The sequence below is a fragment of the Giraffa tippelskirchi genome, chromosome 6 (genome assembly GCF_054371585.1).
Source record: "Giraffa tippelskirchi isolate mGirTip1 chromosome 6, T2T-mGirTip1v1.2.pri, whole genome shotgun sequence".
NCBI classification, from domain to species: domain Eukaryota; kingdom Metazoa; phylum Chordata; class Mammalia; order Artiodactyla; family Giraffidae; genus Giraffa; species Giraffa tippelskirchi.
In genome coordinates, this window is record NC_137280.1 from 26,738,983 (window position 1) to 26,751,155 (window position 12,173).

The window sequence follows — 12,173 nt, forward strand, 5'->3', positions numbered from 1 at the left end:
TTCTTTTTTTATATTGAGCTACGTGAACTGTTTGTATAGTTTGGAGATTAATACCCTTGGTGGCTTCATTTGAAAATATTTTCTCCCCTTCTGTGGATTGTCTTTTTGTTGTGTTTATGATTTCCTTTGCTTCATTCTTACAACTGGAAATAACTAAATTCTGCCAAAATCTGAGTGAGCAAGGACACCCATCCTCCTCTTAAGCCTCCAGAAAGAAACACTGCTCTGCCAGCACCTTAATTTTAGCCTGGTGTGAGCTATGTTGGGTTTCCGACCTACAGAACCATAAAACAATACATTCCTGTTGCTGGAGCCACTAATTTTGCTGTAATTTGTTACAGCCACATTGGAAATTAATACAGTAATTGATGAGATAACAAGGAGAGTTTGTCGAGAGTTGACAGGGATTGTGGCATTGCTGATGAAGTTCAGCTTTACAAAGACAACTTCACACTGACCTCTTCCCCTTCTCAAATCAAAAGGTAATCTTTACAGATTTATTACATTATTTTAAGAATTCACTTCAAGCATACCCTCTGCCAGTAAATCTCTAAAGAAAGAATTCTTCAAATTTTCTATGCTTCCAGAGCATGCTATACATACTACTCTTAGAATGCTTGTAATTCATAAAGCTTTCTTATATATTTATATACATATACATATTTTAGTTTAGAATTTGTTCTCCTTTGTATATAAATAACAGTCCCACTACACAGAATTGTCAGTACTGTCCAGTTGTATATTTGGATTTTTCCATTTATGATCATATTTTAATGAAATATATTGATAAGAACTTTTGAAGTAGCTGTCCTTTAGAATAGTGACTATCCTTAGCCATAAAACTGTGAGGCTAACAGTCACAGAAAAACATATTGCAAAGTATGGCATTTAAATATCGAAGAAAATGGAAGACTATTGATATTAAGCCTAACTTCAATAACTGCTTTTAATCATCTAAAGATTTTTGTTTTCCAGTCACAGTCACATAAAAATGGGAAAAGCTTAAACTTAAAAGCTAGCCATTAATTTTCTAAATGTTTCTCTTTTGTAATAATGGATTGGATTCAGTTATAATGGGCACTAGATCCTGTCTTACATGTTTGTTTTATGCTTAACATAGGAACAGAGTTTAATAGTTTAAGTGGAGATTCAAACATCATTTCAGTTCAGTTCAGTCACTCAGTGACCCCAGGGACTGCAGTACACCAGGCTTCCCTGTCCATCACCAACTCCCAGAGCTTGCTCAAACTCATGTCCATCAAGTCAGTGATTCATTCAACCATTTCATCCTCTGTCATCCCTTCTCCTGCCTTCAATCTTTCCCAGAATCAGGGTCTTTTCTAAAGAGTCAGTTCTTTGCATCAGGTGGCCAAAGTATTGGAGCTTAAGCTTCAGCATCAGTCCTTGCAATAAATATTCAGGACTGATTTCCTTTAGGATGGACTGGTTGGATCGACTCTCAAGAGTCTTCTCCAACACCACGGTTCAAAAACATCAATTCTTTGGCACTCAGTTTTTGTTATAGTCCAACTCTCCCCTCCACACATGACTACTGGAAAAACCATAGCTTTGACTAGATGGACATTTGTCAGCAAAGTAATGTCTCTGCTTTTTAATATGTTGTATACGTTGGTCATTTAGGGTGTTCTAATTTAAGACCAACAAACTACCTAATAACCTACAGAGTTCAGAATTTCAAACCTCTCCAGTTTTAGAATTTGCAAATGTAGAATGATTCATCTAAGTGCACTTCCTGTCTTCCACACTGGCAGGATCGGGGATGCTCTCTGGTTGTTTATGTATCAGTGTGAAATGTAATGACTTAATAGTAGCAATGATCTCAACTTTGTTATTTTTTATTTATTACTTTTTATACTAATTAGAGTATCCCAGTGTGTTGGCTGGTTTCCAAAGTGTGTCCCCAAATAAATTATGCCTATTTCTATTCATCTTGCTTGGTTTGATCCTGCAGCAAATCTGGTCTAGTTTTATTACTATGTTTTAATTAACAAGTTGTTGCAGGAATAATTAGGTGTCAGTTTCAAGTTTAAACCTTTAAGATGTTATACTAATTTTCATCTTTGTACACTTAGAAGTCCTGAGTCACCATGAAAGAAGTCTTACTACCCTGGGGCCTCCATACTGTGAGAAAGCCCAAACAATCCAAGTGAAGATGTAGTATAGAAAGAGAGATTGAAATGCCCAGTCAGCCTTTAAATCTTCCAGCCTTCTCAACTGAGTCAGCTTGGCTTGTGAGGGAAAAACCTATTATGGATGCCCAGGACAATAGGGCTTTCAGATGATGCTTGTATCAGCCACCATCTGTCAGCAATGACATATAAGATGCTAAGCAGGAGCCACCCAGCTGAGTCAAATCTGCACATAAAATTATGAGAGGAAATAAAATTAGGTAAATATGAGATAGTAAGTTGTGGAGTAGTTTATCATATAATAGATAATAGAAAGGCCCATCATGGCACAATTGCTTGACAATTTTCTCAAGTTTGTTACATTTTCACTCTTGTTCAACACTCTTCCTATACTTTCCTCACTCTCTTCACATGGTGCTGATTGTGTTGACTCATCTATTTTCCTATTGCTTATTTTTTCTCTTCATCTGTGTTTTTTACCCTTTTTTGATTTATCATAGCACGTTGGCTCTTCAATCATTAATACCTGTCATGAAATTGTAATTAAACATGTTTAAGGAGATTGTAAAGTCTTCTAAAAGCAGAAGTACCAACTCTCTCTTCTGTGTATTCTCAGCTCCAAATACAGGACCTAGAATAAGATAGGCACTAAACTCTGTTGAATAAACAATGCCTTCATCTAGAAGCTTCTAGGACTATTGTCTTAGTTGATATCAATACCATATATGTTTAGAATGTATTTTAGGACAAAAGACAAATGAAATTGTTACTCAAATTTAAAAGTCATCAATTAATGAGTTAGAAAATTGGAACAATAAGAGGATACATTAAAAAGATAAATGGATGTTAGTTTTATTTCAGTTCAAAGATCACATAAAATCTTGTAATGTTTAAAAAGTTACCAGAAAAATATGAAGTCTCCAAAATATGCATTCATTTTCTATATGTTAGACATCCTGCTAGAACACAAGGATATGAGGATTATTATTGCATATTCCTTATCCTTAATGAGCTTACTATTTTGGAGCAATTTGTCACAAATATATAATTGCATGAAAGTGAGATAGGAAATACAGAGAGAGGTGCACACAAACTACTTTGAGAACTTGAGGGGTGACTGCCTAATTCTTTATGGGATGATTTGTAAACTAAAGATATAAGGTAATAATTCAGTAGGATTTTAGAGCATAATTAGGAATGGGGGCTTTCATGGTGGCTCAGATGATGAAGAATATGCCTGCAATGCAGAAGACACAGGTTCAGTCTCTGAGTTGAGAAGATCCCCTGCAGAAGAGAATGGCTACCCACTCCACTATTCTTGCCTAGTGAGTTCCATGGGCAGAGGAGCCTGGCAGGCTACACTCTATGGGGTCACAAAGACTCTGACCCAACTGAGCAACTAACACACTTTCACTTCTAATTATTTAAACAAAAGAAGTTATTACAGGCAAAGAGCATTTTATATTAAATTTTAAGAGACACAAAAGTCCATGGTATTTCCTCTTTTAGTGTTAATGTGGTTAACATGATTTCCAGTTAATGTGGTAAGTGCTTTATAGTCAAAAGTGACTGGAGAAAGTATGGAACTACACATTGAGACCAACTTCTAAAGTTGGTCTCAACTTTAGAAGATCAACTTCCTCATACAACATTACAATGAAGTTGGATTTAATAACATATGCAATGGGAATGTGTTAAAAGATTTTTCGCAGATTATTGATATTATTAAATCTGAGCCTAAAAGGAAATGTTATTGTCAAATGGAGGATGACAACCTTATATTTGTTTATGTACTTCTTCATGTATTCATTTTAAAGGCATCCATAGACATCTATTCTATGTCAGATAATATTCTAGGCTCCCTGGAAATGGAGCAAACATGACATAGCTCTTTCATCCTAGTGGGAAGACAGATGTGGACGTGAGAAGAGTGGAAGAACAAAAGAACAACAACAACATATTAACCCCCCTCTCAAAAAAATAAATAAAAAAAAATAAAGAGCTAACCATGAAAAATCTAGTCAAGAAAATAATGAAGTTGAGAGTTCTGGGATAAAGTGTAGCCAGGTCATTCCTCAAGCAAGTGAATTAGGAAGGATTGCTTTGAGAAGACACATCTAAGTGAAGACCATAATTTGAAATGGCCAGCCCAGCAAGCATCGATTTAGGAAGAGGCAATTCCCTCATAACTCAGTTGGTAAAGAATCTGCCTGCAATGCAGGAGACCCCAGTTCGATTCCTGGGTTGGGAAGATCTTTTGGAGAAGGAAATGGCAACCCACTCCAGAATCCCATGGGTAGAGAAGCCTGGCAGGCTACAGTCCTTGGGGTTGCAAGAGTCAAACACACTTAGTGACTCAACCAACCAACCAACAATTAACTCAGAAATCCCAGGACCAGATAATTTTGATCTACCTGAAAAATTAGATAGGACACAATGTACTTGGAATGTAGTGAAAAAGGCTGACAATGAGAAGAAAGGTCTATAGGTCTATAGGTGGAGGACACATTACTTAGTGTAGGATAAAATACAAAGGAAATAGATTTATATCGAAATGTCATGTGAGAGGGTTTATATGTTTAAAAACAAAATTCTGCTCACTATGTAATATATATGTGTATAGAGATGGAGTGGAATATGGAAACACATGACCCAAGAAAGCCACTGAAAGATTCTAAAGATGTACAATGGAAGTGGCTCTGGAAGGACAGAGGATGAATACACAGAACCAATACTAATCTTTTTGAAAAAGTCCAAGGAACTTATGAAGAGGACCCCAACTAGAAGTATAATATTAAGTAATGGATAGGAAAGGTTGATTATTATGAAAGTATACAGAGGTTAGAAAAATAGGATACTGCATTTATCTGTATATGTGTATTGATATTCTACTTTGAAAAGTGTTTCATACAGCCTTTGCATATGATATTTCAAAATTTGTTTATTTGGAGTCATAATTAAAATAGGTAAATAAAACCAGAAGATAATATTGTTGTGACTGTGCAAACCATGATATGCTGGAATGACTGAAATGGTCTAAAATCAAACAAAATTAATTTTTATTTTTCCTTAGTATTTCTATTATGTATTCATTTAGTATTTCTGCTTATTTGGTGTATGTGTTCGTGCGCTTGTTTCTTTGTGTCTCTAAACCAGCTTCACAGCTTTTACCTTTTTGCAACTTTATCAGTTTTCATGTGAATTAGAGGCAGCCTGATTTTGCTTCCTTAATTATATAATTGGTATTTGGACATAATGTTGAAATAGACAACCTATTCAATCTCACATGCCGTCTTTGTAAATATTATTGCATTTTATAAAATGATTTTTTTTGCCTACGTTCCCCTTAGAATTTCATAATCTTTACAATTTAAAGGAAGTTGGTTTAGACCTTATTTCTTATGTCTTTGAAGAGTCATAATTACCCTAATTATCTGCTCCAGTGCAACGTTAAAATGTTTTAACACTCCACTTTATCTCCAGAGGAATGTACTTAGTTTCTAAGAAGTTACCATCTGTTTTTTATTGAATTCTCACCCTGTAGGTTAAAAATCTACTTGTGTGTTCAGTGCTATCAGCATCATCTGTCATGAACTTGCTTTTTCAGGGACAGATACTCTGCAAATGACAGTAGGAGGTTAAAAACAAGAGCCACAGTGGAGAGAAAAACCCAGATTTGAGGGAAAAACCTCCTCTCTCTCCTCTACCTAGGGAACAAAGAGACTCCTTTCACTCTTTTAAAACTCTTTTATTTTTCCCCTTTAAACGGACTTTTAATAATATTCATCAATCCAAGAATTACCTTTATAACCTTCCTTAATTCTCTCTATTTATCTGTTGATGTACATGTTTTTACAAAGAATTATGAAAATAAAGCAATTTTAGAAGAGGAAAATAGGAAAATAAATGGAATATAGAGGATGTATATCACAATTACATCATCTTCAGATTAATCTGAAACAATATAGAGGACATCTGAGTTTGGCTTAAAGTTTCACAGATAATATCAGCCAGAATTACCAGATTATGTCATTTATGTCACTGTAAACTTTCAATCCTGATTACAACTACTGTCTATCAGTTGGATAGTTTAGATAAAGGAAAACTGGTTTTGAAAGAACTTTTAAAATAGTGGCTTGTAAAAATTTTTTCTCTTGTGTCACAAATTTGAGAATCTAATGAAGATTACATATTCTCTCTCTGGAGGGAGCAATTATGTTCACTCAATATTTTATATTAGGTTTAGAAAATTAATGGGCTCCCTCAAATAGAATGCCATTTTGACCTGTCATTCAAATCTGCATATTCGTAGAAATACAAAATTCAGAATAGGCATATAAAGTTTTTGAACTTGGCAAGTACAAGTATACTTAAACTATATACCTAAACACTTAACTTGTCTTCTAAGTGGTAATTTTAAGCAAAATAATTGTATTCCTTCTTGCCAAAGCACAAAGGAAAACAAGTATTATCTTTATATAACCAATCTAGGGTAGTACCTACACAAAATGAATTTTCTTAAATTACATTACCAGAGTGTCTAACATAAAAAATTCTGATCTGAATTTCAAGAATCTAAATGTTACTAGATAGATCAGAAATTGGAAATACACACATTTTCTTAAACTGATACTAAAGTTTTTAGAATATGAGTATCATAGAGTACTTTTCTTTTTGTGACTGGCTTCTTTGCTTAGCTTAATGTCTCCCTGGTTCATCCATGTTGTAGCTTAAGATAAGATTTCCTTTTTTTTTTTTCTTTTTAAAGCTGCATGATATTCTATTGTATGAGTATACCTGGATTGTATCACAATTCTATGTTAATTCTCTGTGGATTCTTCACACTATTTTCCATAATTTCTGCAACTTTTTATATTCCCATTAACAGTGCAGAAGGGTTCCAAATTTTTTGCATCCTCATCTACATTTATCATTTTCTTTTGATAGTAGTCATCCTGATGGGTGTGAGATGTCTCAATGTGGTTTTGATTTGACTTTCCCTAATGATTAGTGATGGTGAACATCTTTACATGTGTTTCGGTTCAGTTCAGTCGCTCAGTCGTGTCTGACTCTTTGAGACCCCATGGACTGCAGCACATCAGGCTTCCCTGTTCATTACCAACTCCCAGAGCTTGCTCAAACTCATGTCCACTGAGTAAGTGATGCCATCCAACTATCTTATCCTCTGTCATCCCTTATCATATATGGAAGTGTTTATTTGTAAGCTCCCTATCTTTTCCGTTTGTCTACATATCTGTCTTTATGACAGTGCCAGGTTGTTTTAATTAGTGTTACTTCATAGTATGTTTTACAATCAGGGAGTATAAGCCTTGTTCTTGTGGCTCAGGATTGTAGCTAAGTGTCCCTAGAGGTGCCATACAAATTTTAGGATATTTTGAATGTTTCTGCATGAAATGCCTTTCAAATTTTGATAGTGATTGAATTAAATCTATAGATCACTTTGGGTATTATGAATATTTTAATATTCAGTCTTCCAATATATTAGCATAGGATATGTTTCTATTTATTTTCATTTCTTTTAGCAATGTTTTGTAATTTTCAGTGTACAATCTTTTACCTTCCTGATTAAGTTTATTTCTAAGTATTTTATCTTTTTTAATCCTATTGTAAATGGGATTTTTTCCCATTTTCTCATTCCTCTCTTAGTTTCTCATTTGAATTGGATATTGTAAGTGTATAGGAATGCAACTGATTTTTGAGTGTTGATGACATATCCTGCAACTTTACTGAATTCGATTATTAGTTTTAAGATGGATTTTATGAAATACTTAGGGTTTTCTATATATGTGAAATGACAGCATGCATGCATGCATTGAACTTTACCAGAGACTTTTATATTGTTACATGGTCTTGTGTTGCTATTTAACATTCTTTACTTCAATATGTAAAACTCATTTCAGTATTTCTCTTAGAGCAGGTATAGTGATGAAGAACTTTTTCAGCTTTTCTTCTGGGAAAAATCTTAATTTCTCTCTCATTTTTGAAGGCATTTTTCCAGATATAATATTGTATTGTTGGCTGTAATGGTTTCCCCCCCTTTCTTTTAGTACTTTTTATATATCTCTCCACTTCTTTCTATCATGTAAGATTTCTGCTAAGAAATCTGCTAATAATCTAATAGATGCTCCCTTACACATGACAAGTCATATACTGCTTTCAAGATTTTTTCTGTATCTATGACCTCTGACAGTTTGACTTTGATGTGTCTTGCTGTGAGTCTCTTCAGATTTATCCCAGTGGGAATTTTTTGAGTTTCTTGAATTTGTATGTCCATTTCTCCTCAGATTTTGGAAATCTTTAGCCATTATTTCTTTAGTTTATCTGTTCCTTTCTATCTTTCTTCTTTTCTTTTTTTGGACTACCATAATGCATATGTTGTTCTGTTTGGTGGAGTCCCATATAGGCTGTATTCATTTTTCTTAGGCTGTATTCATCTTTTGTCATTCTTATTTGATCCTATGCCTTGGCATTTTCAAAAGTCCTATTTTCAAATTGATTGATCTTTTTAATTGCCTGTAAATTCTACTGTTGAATCCTTCTAGTGAATTTTCAATTCAGCTATCTTATTTTCAGTTCCAGAATTTGTTTGGTTCTTCTTCAGGATTTCTCTCTTTCTTGCTATTTTTTTGTTTATGCATTTTTTTTCACCATGATTTCATTTAGGTGTCTCATTTAATGCACTGAGCAACCTTATGACAGTAATTTTGAATTCTTTGTCTAAATTCTTTGTTCAAATTCATATATTTCTATTTCTTAAAGGTCAGTTTCTGGAGATTTAATTAGTTGCTTTAAATGTGTTATGCTTGGCTGTTTTTTTGGTTTTATTTATCTTTTTGGCATTTCTTGCTGTTATTGTGTTGAGATTTCAGCATCCCAAATCAGCCAACTCTCATAGACTTTATAGTCTGGTTTCATATATAGAGAAAGAACTTTCTCTATACAGAGAAGCTAGAGGTCCTAGAGATCTCTCAATGCTTTTTTGAGTATTTATCCTCTGGGTTGGTATGTGTTAATCTCCTGTTTGAAGAGGTTTGTTGGCTACCCCTCCTCTCACCCCGCACTCCACCCGCCCCAAGACACACACTTCTGTCTGCAGTACTGTGGCTTCTGTGGTACTGTAATAAATCACAGTCTGATGCTCTACCTTTTGTGTATCTATGGTACTATAGACTTTGGTGCATGGTTGATATCTTTGTTCTTGGAGATCCTCTAAGTGCACCCAAACCCAAACCCTCCTGCAATATTTGAACAAAGGCAGAACAGATACTGGTCCCTTAGGAAGTCCCCCTAAAAGTCAAGTGGACATACATTTGGCTCATTTCCCTCCCCAAGTATAAGATACGAGTTAAAGATTTCCTCCCAAATGTACCACACTGCACTGTGCCAGTGAGGAGAGGCTTGGAAAGACAGAGTGGAGAGTGTCAGGAATTCACACTCACCTGGCATGAGTGCAAGAACTAGTTTCTGGATTTCTCACAGAGGCATTTTGTTGGTTTGTTATTAAATTCATGTCTCCATGGGGGCAGAAGGGTCTTGGGCTTCCTATTCCATCATCTTCCTGATGTCATTCCTGTTGAAGTCCTACAATTTGACACATTTGGACACACACACACACACACACACACACACATATATATATATATATATATACTTGTAAAATCATTACTACCATCAAAATATGAATATGTATATTACTCTCAAAATTTTCCATGTGCCCCTTGAAAATTCCACCTACCAGATTCTCTTTTACCCTCCTCATATCCATCTAACTATTGATCTGTGTTTGTCATAATACAGTAATTTGCATTTTCTAAAATTATAAATGGAACACCTTCTTTTTTCTGGTGGCTTTCATTCAATATAATTATTCTGAGATTCATCATGTTGTTTAGATTCATCCACAAACATTCATATTCATCAAACATTCTTTTCATTGCTTAGTTGTATTCCAGTATATGGATATACCACAGCTTATTTATCCATTGACCTGTTAATGAAAGTTTGATTTGTTCCTAGTTTTTGGTTAATACAAATAATGCTGTTTTCAACATTTGTTCATAAATATTTATATGGATTATGCTTTCCATTCTTTTGGGTTATTACCTAGGAGTTTAAAAGTTAAATCATATAGTAGGTTGTGTTTAAATTTTTAGGAAACTACTTTCCTTAAGTGGTTCCATTTTGCATCCCCACCAGTAGTGTTGGAAGGTATAGTCATTCCACATTTTTGCCTGCACTTGATATAATTTTCTTTTATAATTCTAACATGTTTAATAAATCAAATTTTAGTTTAATGTGCATATTCCTACTGATTAGTGATGGCACCTTTTCATGTGCCTATTTTCCAGTCCTGTATGTTCTTTGAAGTATCTATTAAAAAATTTTGCCAATTTTATATTGGAAAAACTTTATTCTTTTAATGTTTGTGTTTTGAGTGCTATTTATATATCCCTGACACAAGTCTTTTATCAGATATATGTTTTTGCAAATATTTTCACCCAGTGTGTGTTTTGCCTTTTCATTCTCTCAACAGTTATCTTTAGAAGACAAGAGATAACATCAAACTTATCCATTATGATTTTGGTTGCAAGAATTATTTGTGCAACCCAAGCCACAAAAGTTTCTACTATATTTTCCTTGAAGCTATTTTTTTTTACTTGACTCATTATTGTTCAGTCTCTAGTCATGTCCTACTCTTTATGACCCCATGGACTACAGCATGCCAAACTTCCCTGCCTTCACTATCTCCTGGAGTTTCAGTTCAGTTCAGTCACTCAGTAGTGTCCGACTCTTTCCAATCCTATGGACTGCAGCATGCCAGACTTCCCTGTCCATCACCATCTCCCGGAGCTTGCCCAAACTCATAGCCATAGGGTTGGTGATGCTATCCAATGATCTCATCCTCTGTCATCCCCTTCTCCTTCTGCTTTCAATCTTTCCCAACATCAGGGTCTTTTCAAATGAGTCAGTTCTTCGCATCAAGTGGCCAAAGTATTTGAGTTTTAGCTTCAGCATCAGTCCTTCCAATGAATATTCAGGACTGATTTCCTTTAGGATGGACTGGTTGGATCTCCTCACTGTCCAAGGGACTCTCAAGAGTCTTCAACACCACAGTTCAAAAGCATCAATTCTTCAGCACTCAGCTTTCTTTATAGTCCAGCCCTCACATCCAAACATGACTACTGGAAAAACCATAGCTTGGAGTATAAAGACTTATGGCAGCAAAGTGATGTCTCTGCTTTTTAATATGTTGTCTAGGTCTTTTGTAGCTTTTTTTTCCCTCAAGGAGCAAGCAACTTTTAATTTCATGGCTAGAGTCACCATCTGCAGTGATTTTGGAGCCCAAGAAAATAAAGCTTGTCACTGTTTCCTTTTTCCCCCATCTATTTACCATGAAATGATGGGACCAGATGCCAAGATCTTCATTTTTTGAATGTTGAGTTTTGAACTAGCTTTTTCACTTCTTTCTTTCACTTTCATCAAGAGCCACTTTGGTTCTTCTTTACTTTTTGCCATAAGGGTGGTGTCCTCTGCATATCTGAGGTTATTGATATTTCTCCTGGCCATCTTGATTGCAGCTTGTGATTCATCCCACCCAGCATTGCACTTGATGTACTCTGCATATAAGTTAAATAAGCAGGGTGACAATATACAGCCTTGATCTACTCCTTTCCCAATTTTGAACCAGTTCATTGTCCCATGTCTGGTTCTAACTTTTGGTTCTTGACCTGCACACAAGTTTCTCAGGAGGCAGGTGAGGTGGTCTGCTTTCTCATTTCAAGAATATTCCACAGTTTGTTGTGATCCACACAGTGAAAGGCTTTAGTGTAGTCAGTGAAGCAGATGTTTTTCCAGAATCCCCTTGATTTCTCTATGATCCAGTGGATGTTGGTAATTTGATCTCTGGTTCTTCTGCATTTTCTAAATCTAGCTTGTACATCTGGAAATTCTCGATTTATGTACTGTTAAAGCCTAGCTTGAAGGATTTTGAACAATACCTTG